At 37.2% G+C, this 15,129-nt stretch overlaps 1 pseudogene; it reads left to right on the forward strand.

Annotated features, from left to right (window-relative positions):
* Positions 1-10,108, forward strand: part of LOC100519183 — an 81,466-nt pseudogene extending 71,358 nt beyond the window's left edge.

Here is a 15,129-nt window from a genome sequence, read left to right on the forward strand (position 1 = left end):
TCTCAAAACCAAACTTTAACAGAGATTCCCAGCATTTTCTATTGATATCAATACTTCAGAAAAATGATATTATGTCATTTTTTGATTTATTATTCTTCATTGGGACATGCTGCACCAGTTTAAGATAAAATGCAAATAGGATAAGAAAAATATGATTAATAAAGTAGGATTAATAGTGGCAACCTAATACTGGAGATGTACTCTCCTAAGCATTCATAGAACCCTCAAAAAACTCATCACATGTTTAAAGGAAACCTCAGTAACTTCTACAAAGATGTAGGCACTCTACCCAATAAAAGTGAAATATATTTCCTGCTGACCCTTACAGTCAGTTTAATGTTCTGCTTTTTGATATCTCTGTGGTATGGCTTCCAGTGGGGACTTCCGGAAATCACTGTCATTAGCAGAGTACTACAATGTCAGCTTCTACTGGTCTTTTACTCGCACAAATATTAACCCAGCACATATAATGTTTTTCTCATATTTCAAACTGCATTCATTGCTGAGAATGCAGCTATCTCCTTTAAATTTCGAAGTTATTTTGGTTTGAGATACTGCATATGTGAGGGATAGTTGGACAATCAAAATCTATGATTTTCAGGAAGAAATTTCAAATGTGAGATAAATGGCCATTAAAGTGTTACTTTTTTTTTTTTTTTTTTTGCTTTTTAGGTAATACCTATGGCATACGGAAGTTCCCAGATTAGGGGCTGAATCAGAGCTACAGCTGTCACCTACAGCAATGTGGGATCTAAGCCACGTCTGCAACCTACCCTATACCACAGCTCATAGCAATGCTGGATCCTTAACCCACTGAGCAAGGCCAGGAATCAAACCTGCATCCTCATGGATACTATTAAGGTTCATTTCCGCTGAGCTACAATGGGAACTCCTAAAGTATTACCATTTGTAAAGGAAGGTAGAAGTGAGGAATCTGTCAGAAGGGAGACAACTTCAAGATAAACTTTGAGGTCCCAGTCATGGCTCAGCAATAACAAACCTGACTAGTATCAGTGAGGATGCAGGTTTGATCCCTGGCTTCGCTCAGTGGGTTAAGGAAGTGGGGTTGCCATGAGCTGTGTTGTCGATCTCAGACACAGCTGGGATCCTGCATTGCTGTGGCTGTAGCGCAGGCTGGCAGCTCCAACTCTGATTCAACCCCTAGACTGGAAACTTCCATATGTTGCAGGGGCAGCCCTAAAAAGGAAAACAAACAAACCAGCACACAAACAAAACCCATGAACTTCTTTGGCTGTCAAAGAACTGAAAATAAAAATGATATATTAATATGCAATCTTATCAAAGAAAACTATAAATGAGCACTCTTACATTTTGTTCACAAAAGATAATGATATGAACTTCTAGGATGCAAATAGAAATGCCTATTAAATTTGAAATATGCATATCCTTTTGACTAACATGTCTGCTACATTTTTTAGAAACACTCCACAACTGCTAAGAACTTAGCAGTAATAACAATAATGGTAAAAATATTCTTAAATGGAGAAACTATTAAATAATATCATTAGATCCACATATGGATTATAATGTGGCTATTACAAACAATAAAAAGTTCCATATGTGTTGGCAGTGAAAGCTATCCAAGATATTACTATAACGTGAAAAATAAAAACAAACGAAAATATAAACCCACAAGCTCTACAGGAACATATTTAATATTGTAACATTTTGTTAAAGCAAATATATTAATAAATAAACACATATGTTTTAAAGGTAGATAAATAGTATAAAAATTGTTGACAATGTATATTTTCAAGAGGGAATGGTGAAGTAATTGGAAATTTAATATTCTATATTTTCTATTTCTGTAATGTGACAGCGTAGCCTTGTGTTACCTTTTTAATCAGTAAGAATATGAAAATTACTTTGAAAGAAAGATCAAAAGAAGTTAATTCTCTACTGTAGGGAAAAAAAGATGATGGTGGTAATTTTGTTCTCAAGAATGTTTAATAAGAACTAGTCTTACCAGAGTCAGAGTCATGAAGTTTTTCATTTGACAGATGAAAAAAAATGCTAAATTAAAAAAAATTAAAAACTTCCTCCGGTTCTTTATATTCCTGATTCCTTTATATCCTATAGATGTTGGCTTCGGTACCATCTAAGAAATTTTCCCTGACCATCCTAGTTAACTTAGGTACCATGATATACTCACTAACTCAGGAGCTGTTTTATTTCCTGTGTTCCAGTTATCATAATCCATAGGACTTTTGGTTAACTTTTTTTTTTTTTCCCAGTCTAGCTGTTCCTATTTAGAATGGAAGTTTCAGTAGGGCAGGGACCTAGACTGTATTTTTAATATCTGAGGCTCCAAAGGAGAGTGCTTCTTGCAAGGTTAAAAAAGTAAACACTCAATATTGGAATAAAAGAATGGATGGATGGGTGAGCAAGTGTGAAGGTGAAGGACACAGGAGGATTTAATTGAATATGGTATAACTCTGGTAATGGCTCCATGATTAACCCAGTTGGCCAGGCTTAAAACCTACGACTTCTGATTGATTCCTCTCTTTTCCTGGCCTCCAAAGTCCAAGCCATCATTAAGTTTCCATCCATAATACACCCCAAATCTTACCACTTCTCTCTCTCTCACTGCCACTGTCATTGATGTCACCATCAGTTTAGAGCCAAATTACTGCTGGGCCTACTAATTCTTTTCTCTTGCATAAGCCCTTCAAAACTCTTCAATAGGAATAAAACCCAAACTTTACCACAGCCAAGAAGGGCTTGTAAAATCTAATTCTGTCTATGACTCCAAGAGTCTCATCCTCTAGCATTCTCTCCTACATTCACACCAAGTTTCCAGCACCTGGCCTTTCAGAATGAAGTGTCTAATGCGAGGTGCTTACAATTACTGCTCAAACCTTGTTTACTCTCCTTGTTTACCTCCGTACACTAGTATTTTCCATGAGTCCCTAAAGAACTACCACCTGTCACATACACACTGTAGCCCTTACCTAGGTTCATTTTCTACATGGAATTTGTTAATATATGACATTCTTTCTTTATTGGTTAACTTGGGTTATCTCGTGAGCTGTTATGAGAGCCATTATTTCATCTCAGAAGAAATCGTTCATTCTAGTAACTAATAAAGAAACTCACCTTCCCATCCCTTCTACATACCATTTCAGTCCCCAAAATTTGGTTCTGTAACAACGCAAAGTGCTTTTATACATGAGTTCCAACAATTGACAAATATCTTTTTGGTTCTATTATATCCTAGACATTGAGATATATTCTATTTACGCAATTTTTTTTCTAAATGTAGCATTGGGAGAGGAGAGTTGGTTAAACATTTTTCTTTTTTAGCCTTACGCTCACATTTAATGATTCATTCTTAGCAGTGTCAGCATTGAATACAGGAACATAAAGTTAAGTTCTCTCAAAAGGTTGAACATTTTGTCATTTCCTGAAAGATTGAAGAAAACCAAACCCAGCTAGCCACTCTCTCTTTCTAGGATGATAATGTTTTTACTTGTACATGAGTCTTTGAAACAAATTGAGAACTCAGAGAAATCAAAATATTTAAAGAAATTAAAGATCCATTTTCAAGACTTTAGGTTTTTAAAAAATTTTTCAGTACAGAAATGGCTTACTCATCTCTTACAAGCATTTCTTTGATTTACCCTACAAAATAAAGTTAATTAGAAAATAGTTTATTTTATAGGTATAATCTCCTTAGCATTGTAACATCACGTATAGCAGAAATAAATAACTGAATCTAATCATCCAAAGATTTTGTAAATAGTATTCATGTAACTAGAGAAAGCTGTGAGGCATATCTAAAATCTTAGGAATAGAGTATCTATTTTCAAATCAAAACAGGAATAAATAAAGTCATCTTAAAGTGATGGTTTATTCCAAGACAAAAAGTTAATTTGAACCTGAATCTGAAGATTTTATATCAATACACACAGCCTCACATACACACAATCCCTCTATATACACACAGGTAATTGTGTGTGTATGTGTGTTCACCTTAGCAATCAAAGGGAAGAAAAATGCTACAGTTTAAAACTCAAGCAAAGATTTTAAAAGGCAGCAAAATAAATTTCTGAGATTTTAACACATATCTATTAAATGCCAAGTCCACAGCTTGTTACTGAAGTCACAGTGGTAAACAGGAGAGATGTGGTTCTTGACCTCATGTAACTCACTGCACATGTCTTTACTCCATTAACCTTCCCTTTAAATATGTACCTAATCCACTGAAAACTGGCATGGAATTGTTCAATTACAGCCAGCGACAAGTTCTCCAAAGGAGGCCTGGGTGTTAAGAGAGTTTATATATTAGTCAAATTTGACTAATCTGTATTTCAGAGATTTTCTGAGAAAATGACAATTCAGAGGAACCGTGAGTGATAAATAGGAGTTGAAGTGACAAATGGGGTGGAAACGCTGGGGAAAAGGTATTCCTGGGCAACTGAATGGCATCTTCAAAGACCACAGTGTTGCAAGGGGTTTGGAGAGTTCCAGGAAATGAAAAAAGGTAGGTGTGTGGATCTCATATGCAGCAAGGTAGGAGTGATAGGAAGGGAGATAGAAAGGGTGGTTAAGAGGAAAAAAAAAAAAAAAAAAAAAACCCAGATGTTATATTTTAATCTAACAATGACAGGAAACCTCGAAAGGATTTTAAGCAAGGAAAGGACAGCTTCCTTGGTTGATAATACTCAAATTTCCCCTCTGTTGAGCAAGCATATTCTAAAGTAAAGGTGAGTGCCATGAGACCACCGTTACCATTACATGGCTAATTCCAGTGCCTGGAATCCATGAGGATCAATATGTGTAATGTGCAAACACAGTCCATAAGGCAAAATAGTTACTCAATAAACATTAGCAACCAGAGAAATAATTCCACAGCTTGCAACAGGTTGGGCTTCTGAGAAGGAGGCCCTGAAGTGGAGATTAACATATAGGGAAGTGTATGTGAGACACTCAGGATGGGTACCTGTGGAGGGCAAGGGACAGGAAGGAGGCCAAAGTGGGCAGAGGGAGGTCGATTTATTTTCAGCAAAGGCTGTCCCCACAGGGAAGCTAGGACGCCCTCCAGAGTTAGCTCTCTCTGCATAAGGAGTAAGGGCCTCTAGCCTCAGGGATCAACCCATCATTGGATAAAGGTTCTTCCTACCAGAGACAGCTCTCTGGTTTAGGGCCATTTCTGGAGATTTGCAGTTAAGAGCTGTCAGCAGTCAGATTCCAGCAACTGGGGGCATAAATTCCTTCAGTCCTGAAGAGGGATCAGTGTCTTTCATTAAGTACCCCTTCGGGTGGGTGAAAAGTAAGACACATTCTGGTGTTTCTCTTTTCTTTGGATTCCTCTCCAAATTCAGTCTTCTCATGAGGGACAACATTTCTCACAATTTTAAAAAAACCCTTTGTCATGTTTTCACTGCATTTTCCCTCCCAATTTGTCTCAACAATTTTTTTCATTAATCCTTCCGTGTATGTTTTTCTGAACTTGATTTGCTACCATAATTTACCCATGATGCAGAGATTATGTATGCCTTTTTCAAAAATGTGTTTTTTTGAAATATCTTCTCACTTTTTTAACCAACTTTACAAACTGCCTCAGGATATTAAAAATGATACATTCTCATTTGGAGGGAAGTGTTTAAGAGGTAATTTGAATAGGTAGTTCAGCATGTTTCCCTGAAGGTGTTATCATTTGGTAATTTGATATTTTCAAATGTAAATTCTTGACATGGTCTGCCTGCCCTTTCCCAAGGAGACCTGTAAAAATAACATGTGTCTCTGAACAATTTCCGAGCTGATACAGGTTTTATTTTGTGTCCTCAATTATAATCATCTTCGCTGCATTGTAAAGAATGTGTTGTACACCAAATTCTCTATTAAAAATCACAATGTGTACAAATTATCTTCATTTCAGAACATCTCAAGGGTCCAGTCTGTTTGTACATGATAACAGCTCATTGAGATCCGAATTATAGAAAATTAAAAGAAATGAATAGGGAAAATACTGCTATTTTACCATCAATTTTTAAAAGGAAATGTGCTGCAATTCAAATGTAAAGAAGGCTCTTTGAAAGAACCTAATCAGACACAGAAGGAAGAGGAGGAAGGGAGAAAGAGGGAAGGAATAAGTGCCAAGAAAAGTAGAAATATCTGGAGTTCCCGTCATGGCGCAGTGGTTAACGAATCCGACTAGGAACCATGAGGTTGAGGGGTTCAGTCCCTGCCCTTGCTCAGTGGGTTAACGATCCTGGAGTTGCTGTGAGCTGTGGTGTGGGTTGCAGACGTGGCTCGGATCCTGCGTTGCTGTGGCTCTGGCGTAGGCCAGTGGCTACAGCTCGGATTTGACCCCTAGCCTGGGAACCTCCATATGCCGTGGGAGCGGCCCAAGAAATAGCTAAAAAGACAGAAAAGAAAGATATATCCTGATGTTTTTGTTTCCAAAAAGAGAATTAGTGAATTTTTTAAAAAAAAAAATAGAGACCCTTTTACGCTATTAAGGATAATTAACAATTGGATAAATAAGATTTAAATTTTTAAAAATATATGAATTAATTATAATACTCTTAGTATACTAAAATTTAATTTTGAATGAACAACAAATTTTAAATACTGATGCTGAAGTTTTAGCAGGTGAGGAAGTCAATTCTCCATATTTAAGACACTAAACTTCTCATTCATAACAGAGAAGTTGATTTTAATATTCTTCTCAATAACAAGGTCTTTGTCTTTACATGAAGTTTAAAGGTTAGAGTAAAATGACTGGATTTCACATATATCTAAGAAAGGACATGTAAATCAGGTAAATAACTTTGAGGAGGTATGTAATGAACTAAATGCTAGGAGAGTAGAAAGTTCCTTTCTTGAGGAAGACTGCTTACTATCACGCCAATCATTTTTCAGGACACAGGGCATAAAATAATAAAATTTTTAAAAATGAATATGATGTGAGAATGAGGCTAAGGAAAAGAGGCAAAGGAGACAAACAGGTGTCAAAGAGCACTTTTTTGGCATGCAGGCACATGCTCTCCCCTTTCACCCTCAAAAGTGTATTTTCACTTTAAAAATATGTAAAACATCTGCTGTTACAACGTTTTGTTACAGCAAGACAAGGACCAAGGAAATTGTGACCCTATCAGTTTAAACAAAAATAGGACTTTAATGTATTATATAGCTCAAGATTTTAGAAATAAGTGGCTTCAGGAACAGCTGAATCCAGGTAAGACTAAGACTTGTTCTTTTCATCTCTTAGCTATGCTTGGCTCTGTGTAGGCTTCCTTCTTAGACTTCATAATTCCTCTTACTGGCAAAACAGATGTCAAAGCTTCCAAATTGCATTACAGTCTCATGATAATTGCATGAGAAATAACATTTCTTTTCTTTCTTCTTTTTTTCTTAATTCAGAATCCTCCAGTACTAGCTTCAAAGGAATCAAACTTGGGCTAAGTGTTAAGGGTATATCGCTCTACCAATCTCTTTAGGCAGAGGGAAGCCATTCTATTTCAGTGTTCATCTAGATCCATAGACTGAAAGAATGAGAAAGTGGTACTTTCTTAAGAAGAAATCAGAGTGCCTTAATCAGAAAATGGGGCCAAATAAAATATTTGTTTACTATCAAGGGTAAAAATGAAAGAAATCAATACGAAGTCAGTGAAAAACATTTGCAAAGAAAGGGAAGTATAAATTAAGTACCATCTTTCCCAGTGTTGATGTTTTCATTCACTTACACCCAAAAAACTAGACCCAGATCTTTAGAAGGTAAGTTCACTTAGACAACATTTGTCTCTTTTTCTTTCCTTTCTAACCAATTTGCATATGCACTGTAGACAGACATACTGATACTTTGTATTTAATGCTTTAGTTGACTGCATTGAAAATTTAAACTTCCAAGCAATGGCAAAGAAAAACAAACAAACAAATAAAACAAGAACAAAAGCACAAGCACCAGTCTAACATGCAGGAGAAAGTCATCAAGATCCTTTCTTATGATAACTTTAATAAATGGTTTTGTTGGGTTGTAATTTTATTTTTTTCCCAGCTATCTCTCTAATATGCATTTAACTTGATAAAGTTACCTATACAATGAAATGCTTCCTTTAATCAGATGTCTGAAGCACCTAGTCTAGACAGAGAAAGATGGACAAAGTTTCTCCCCTACTCTACTTAATAGGCTTGTTGATTTAAAGCTACATAAGGTATAAATTGTGATTTAGTTATAAAAAACATGAAAAAAATCTAAAACCAAGATTTTTAAGAAGTACTAATAAATTAGGAATGGTTAGTGAACAGGGACTTATTATAATAATTGACTTCATCTTAATTTGTATGAATATAAGTGCCTCTCATTCAACAAGCTCAGTTAGAGTGAATTTTATAGAGCAAAGAAGAATATATTTGTCTAAACTCTATCTGGCATAATCAAATGATTAAATTTGATGTGAAAGGGAAAGAAAAAAATATACACAGATAAACCTGTGAGACTGATTGCTATTATGGAGGATTGCAGGTCTGACATGAGAAGAAAGTATAGGCAGTGCCCAGTGATTCACTCATGAAACAAATTGGAAACAAGCAGGGAATAACATATATAACCCCAGATGCACAGAAACCAATTTCCAGAGAAAGGGTAATAAAGTAAACTTGAAAATTTGACACCTAATTATATTTTTTGTGAACTAATAAAATTACATTCACATATTTTTATATATACTTAATTTTTATGTGTTAAGAATGATCTTCAGACTTTAAAAAAAGAGCCTAATGAACACTATTGGTAAGAGGAACTTCCCATTATGTGTAGTTGGATGAGTTAAAAGCAAAGTGCCTGCTGAGTAAAAAGAGGCTATATTTCAGGCTACTAAAATCTTATGGTTGAAATCATTGTGTTGTTTTCAGCGGTCTGAACCATCATAGAGAAATGGGTTTGGTGCCACAAGGCTGCAGAAAAACAGTAGTGGTTTTTATTTCTTAAAGTGGACAGTAATTAGGTAGGTATAAACTTTAGATCCTGAAACCTGAAGTGAATCTTAAGCACAATTTAAGAATGATTCAAGAAATGGGGCTTTGTGCTTTTCCTTCTTTGACCGACAGTTGCATCTTCTTGTACTGTACCAGCCACATTCTGAGACACAGTTGTGAAAGTAACAGTAAATGGATTTGGCCATATTAGATGCCCAGTCTCCCAGGATGATTTTAACTCTGGCAAAGTGGATACTGTCACAACCATGGCCCCATCTCTTCACTGACCCCAACTACATGGTCTACATGTCCCTGTATGATTCCACTCTTAGCAATTTATGCTACAATCAAGGCTGAGAAATGGGTAGCCTATTGTCAATGTAAGGGCCATCTCCATTGCTCCAGGAGCAATATCCATCCTCATAAAATCAGGTGAGGCTGATGCTAAATATGTTTTGGAGTCCACTGTTGTCTTCACCAACTTGGAGAAGGTTGAGGCTCCCTGGAAAGATGGAGCAGAAAGGGTCATCATCATCTCTGCCCCTTCTGCTGAGGCCCCCATGTTTGGGCATAAATCATGAGAAGTACGACAATACCCTCCAGATTGTTAGTAATGCTTCTTCCACTGCCACCTACTTGGCCCCTCTGGCCAAGGTCATCCATGACAACTTTGGCATGGTACTCAGGACCACAGTCTATGCCATCACTGCCACCTAGAAGATCGCAGATGGTTCCTCTAGGAAGCTGTGGCATAATGGCTTTGGGGCTGCTCAGAAGCTCATCCCTGTTTCTACGACACTGCCAAGGCTGTGGGCAAGGTCACCTATGAGCTAGATTGGCAGCTCACTAGTATGGCTTCCCAGGTCCCAGCTCCAGAGTTAGTCAAAGATCTGACCTGTGGTTTGGAGAAAATTGCCAATTTGGTAACATTGAAAAGGTGGTGAAGCAGGCATTGGAAGACCCTCCAAAGGGCATCCTGGGTGTCCCTGAGGACCACACTCTGTCCCATGACATTAACAGTGATGCTCTCCCTTTCACTTTTGATGCTGGAGCTGGCATTGCCCTCAGTGACTACTTTTTCAGGTTCATTTCCTGCTGTGACAATGAGTTTGGCTACAGCAACGCAATGGTGGGCCTTATGACCAACAGAGCTTCCAAGAAATAGAAGCTCCTTGGACCATCAGCCTCAGTGAAAATGACAGAAGGAAGAAAAGAGGTCCTTAGCTGCTGAGGAGCCCTTGCCCCAACTCAATCCCCCAACATACTAAGCATCTTCCCTTCTCACCAGTTTCCATCCAAGACTGCTGAAGAAAAGGAGAAGAGATTAGGGAGCCCAACCCTGTCATACAGCATCAATAAAGAACACTGTAGACAGCCAAAAATAAAAGAGAGAGAGAGAAGAAAAAAAGAAAAGGAAATGGTTTGGGAATATTCAGAAATAGAAGTGGAGATCAGCAGGAGCCAGGATGAGTTTACAAAGGATGAGTCAGGTCAGACTGGCTCCATCCCCTTTGGACAAGAATTCTAAAAAGTGGATTATGTTCGGCTGGATTAAGCAAGGCATTTGGCACAGCCATAAGAGAAACTTAGCCTGGATAATTGTACAGTGAAATAGATTCATGAACTCCTAAACAACCATATCAAAGATCCTGGTTATTGGACTGATTAATTATTAGAGCACAATTTTCCATTATTTTACAAAGATCTTTTCCTTTCTTTAAAAAAAAAAAACAGCTACCACATTTGAGCATTATACCTTAGGCATTGTGCCTATCACTTGACATGAATTTAATCCTCACAATAACCAAAGAGATAGATATTTACAAAATTTTTTAAATTTTTAAATATTTCAAAATTTACATTACCTAAAATTCAAAGATTGCCCAAAGTCACCAAGCTACAGTCAGGAAGTTCAAGCTTTGCAAATATGCAAATTACATGAATCTAGAGAAAGAACAAAAATGTTAGATTACAGAATCAGGCTCTAAAAGAATATAAACTCATTAGTACATCAAATTTAATGTGAAATTCATAGATATTTTGTTAACAAGCTCATTGTCAGTACTGTTGATGTGACTACTAAGACATGAAAAGATTCATAGGTCGTATTGTAGGATAAGACCCTCTGAAGAAAGCGAGATGGGGCTTGCTTGCATTTTCAGTATTTTCAGTTCCAAACTCTACTCTTAATACAGGGAGCCTCTATCAGGATTTCTCCCCTTTTTAATGTCAGAAACTCCATATGCAAGAAAGAAATTGTTTGGCTTATAGAGCTGAGAAGCACTCTCAGGTAACCTACAAACTTGGACAAAAAACTGCTGGAACCCTGCCTTGAGGAATGGAAAATGGAGTCTCAGAGCCAGTTTATCATCTCTGCTTATTGCTGCCTCATTTTGCATGTTGGTCTTATTCTCTCCTATTTCATATAGGCCTTCACTACTGGCAGGGACTATAACCATCAAGAGTCTTGGCTTATCTGTTCCAGTGGCAAGAGAAAGCTTTTTTGGCCCATTACTCAGATACCAATCCCTGAGAAAAATTCTATATGGCCATGCTATAATCATGTGGAAACCTCTGTCCCAATCACTGTTGGCAGAGAGATAGAGTGATATTATTGGCCATGATTTCATCATAAGATCACTGTCATGGCCAGTAGCTGCAGAGGGTGTGGGGCAAAGCAGAAACTGTTACTAGAAGAAAGAGGATGAAGAGCTGGTTGAGCACATCATACTTGATGTATTAGCTCTGGACATGTTCTGAGAGGAACAAGGGAAGAGAAGAGAATTGAAACTCTGCACTATGAAAATCAGATGAAGAACCAGAGGCTGTTACTCTACAAAAAATCAAAGTTCAGAAAAGACAAACAGATTGCTTAAAAAAAAAAAAAAAGGAAAAGAAAAGAAAAAAACAAAAAATAAGCAATGTCTACATAGTTCAAGGAACAGAATTTGAACTATCCTCATTGGAACAAAGATTCAATTTTTAAGAAGATGCCAACGTTATTATATTTTAACTTTCAAAGCCCAGAGAGGTCCAAGATATCTTTAGATGAAACAGGAACCCTGTCATTTCCACTTTGAAGGCATAAGCTATTTCACCACTTGCCAGGGAAACTGTCTATGATGAATGGTTGGACAAAATTACTTTAAGTAAGAGAGAACCAATGGCTACATCTAGATTTTAAAGTCAAATATGAATACGAATCCAAGCTCTAGTACTATTTATATGAACTTGGACAAACTGCCTATTCCTTTTTAGCCTCATTTTTTAAATAGAGATTATTATTCTTACCTCACAGGACTTTTGCAAGTAGTGGAGATGCCTGACAGAGAATTCTTTGTTCATAGATAGCTCTTAATAAATTACAGTTTATGTTTATAAATATGCATAAACACATACATCTACACATGCATTTCCTGAAATTCTCTGATATCCTTGAAATATGGAAACATGCCATATCCAGACCATAATAAACCCTTACATATCACAGGTTATGGCTATGTAAGTAAAGTACCTATGGGTTTGGAATAAGAAGAAGACCAGGAACAGAAGGGTAGTTGAGTACATATAGTATAGACATATAAAGAAAATGTAGTAAGACTGTCCAGCATCTTGGAATTTACTGTCTTAGCATCCCTACAGCAGCTTTCAGAAAATTTAGAGTAGCAAATAGGGCCTAAACATGCATTTCATCAGGACTAAATGAGATAGGGAATACAAATTGCTTAGAATAATTTCTGAGTACACAATAGTGCTCAATAAAAATGTATTATTATTTTTATTAAAGATTTATCATATAAATTCCATCTGCTAGAATAGGAGGTTCTCAAGACACAGATCACGTCATATTGATCTTTTCCCCAGACTTTAGTATAATTAATGCCTGGTGCTTTCTAGGCACTTACACAAAAGACAGGAAATGGGAGTTGTGGTATCTTGAACTAAAACCACACAATGAGGTCACAAAATAAAAATTATGACACAAGTCTATATGTGCATTTATATCTACAAGGTTGAAACAGAAGGGGGAGAAATGAACTCTAATTGGTACTAGAAAAGGTGAAGAAAGCACTGAAAAAAAGCTAAGGAACAAAAAGGGTGAAGGATTATGGGATAAAACTGACAGGCAGAAATATGGAATTCTAATGCTGTATGGTTCAGTGTCAGATATGTGTGCAACTCAAATAAGAAAATTTTTAATAATTCCATGAAGGTGTTCACTTTCTATAGCATACATTTGTGCTTGATGCCTTCAGGATTTATGTTTCTGTGATCAATTTCAATTTGACATAACATTTTCATGTTCATTATATTTGCCTTCTAAAACCAGGGCTCAAACCATCAGCCAGCAGGTACTTATACCAGGCTTGACTGATTCAAATTACCTGCCTGGTTCTTGTAGACACTGTGTGTTTATCACACTTGATCTGAAGAAGGGCTTTCCAATATTTTTGGTGCCATGGCACACATAGAAAATGACAATACTTTATTTTGTGGAGCGACTGAACTAATGGAAGAAGTTGCTAGGAGATTAATCCCAGAGCTCCAGCTGCCCCACGCCCTGCTCTGCTGCCCCCAGGCTGAGGGGAACAGTATTTCAGCAGACCTACAACCAACTGGGGCTATTACATGGCAGGGCACTCCAGCTGGAAAGCTCTGCTCTTAGCCCTCCCTGTGAGGAGACTGACAGAGCAGGTTCAATAGATTTGTCTATTCAATGTGTTACCCTTTGAGGCACTGAGATGCATCAGTGAATAGGACAGAATCCCTGCTCCCCAGAAAATAGGCTGCAACTAAATGACCCAGTCAAGTCTACAAGACTCAGTGGGGTAGGGCTAGAATGTGTATCCCCAAACTCAACGCAGTGATTTCCAAGGAAAGAAATGCTGGAGGGGTTCTACTATATATTTGTCATTTCTTGGTGAGGAAAATGACTGCCACGTTTTCTAACTTAAAAGTTTGTCAAGGAGTCCCCTGGTGGTTCAGGGGGTTAAGGATCCAACACTGTCACTGCTGTGGCTGAGGTCACTGCTGAGGTGTGGGTTCCATCCCTGGCCCTGGAACTTCGGCATGTTGAGGGCATGGCCAAAAAAATGTTTGTTAATATGTGCTCTACTAATCTGGAATGTGAGAGAATTTTTGTTGGTTCAAGTTTGCACTTGAAACGTTTCTCAATTAGTGAGTATCTTATAAGAAAGAAGAAAAGATTGCTGGGATCAGGACATCTCTGACATAGGCTGGCTAATCTTTTTCTGTGGGAACCTAAAATATGTAATATCTACCAACATCTTCTGGTCTGGATGATACTTCTGCACACAGTGGGACATGGAGATGAGGGAGGTGATGGCTTGTCAGCAGCATTAACCAGGTGCAAGAGGATCCAACTATCACTGAGATGAGACCAGCCTGGCAGAAGAGTACTTTAAACTGTTTATGAAAATAAAATTTTAGGCCACATGATTGCTAATTAGAGAGGCGTCTTCAGTTTTCATTAAAGTTGGTCTCTGAGGATCTCTACTTGGGAACAGTTTGTTAAATGATTTGTTTGAATCACTGGATGTAATAGTAATCTGACTGTATTTATTTATCCAATAATGCAAACTTTTTCCTAATTCTCATGGTGAATGGTGATGAATGATAGATTATATAATTTTTAGGTATTGAAGAACTCTTCACAGACTTGATTGTGGGTCCATGCTGGTGCCTGTCCTTCTAAAAATAATTTCTAAACATAATAACAGCGGGGCAAATGTAATTACACTCACTGACTCTGGGTTAGGTAGTTCACATTATTTCTATGACATTTTTATAAATGGAAGCAAGTAACTTGTTAGAGAGGATCAAAGACAGGAATGAAATGTGACTCAAAGCCCTCAAACATTCCAGACGGCATGAATATTTAGAATTTACCTAAAGACCTCTTTTTCAACTCACTTTTCAAATATTTAATTGTGATTTCAGCATACCTATGTTAACTTAGGCTTCTAGTGTTTAGATTGGAATTTAATGTGTTATAAATACCTCCAAAAGCTAAGTATTTGGATTAGGTAATGACGCATATAATTTTACTAATTAAGCACATCTTGGGTTTAATGCTAGATTAAAGTGTTAAACTGCACAGAGGAACAGAACATCAACCCTGTGAAAAATCCACAATGACAGGGAGTTAAAGGGGACCCATTTGGA

Source organism: Sus scrofa, chromosome 2 (assembly GCF_000003025.6).
Source record: "Sus scrofa isolate TJ Tabasco breed Duroc chromosome 2, Sscrofa11.1, whole genome shotgun sequence".
NCBI classification, from domain to species: Eukaryota; Metazoa; Chordata; class Mammalia; order Artiodactyla; family Suidae; genus Sus; species Sus scrofa.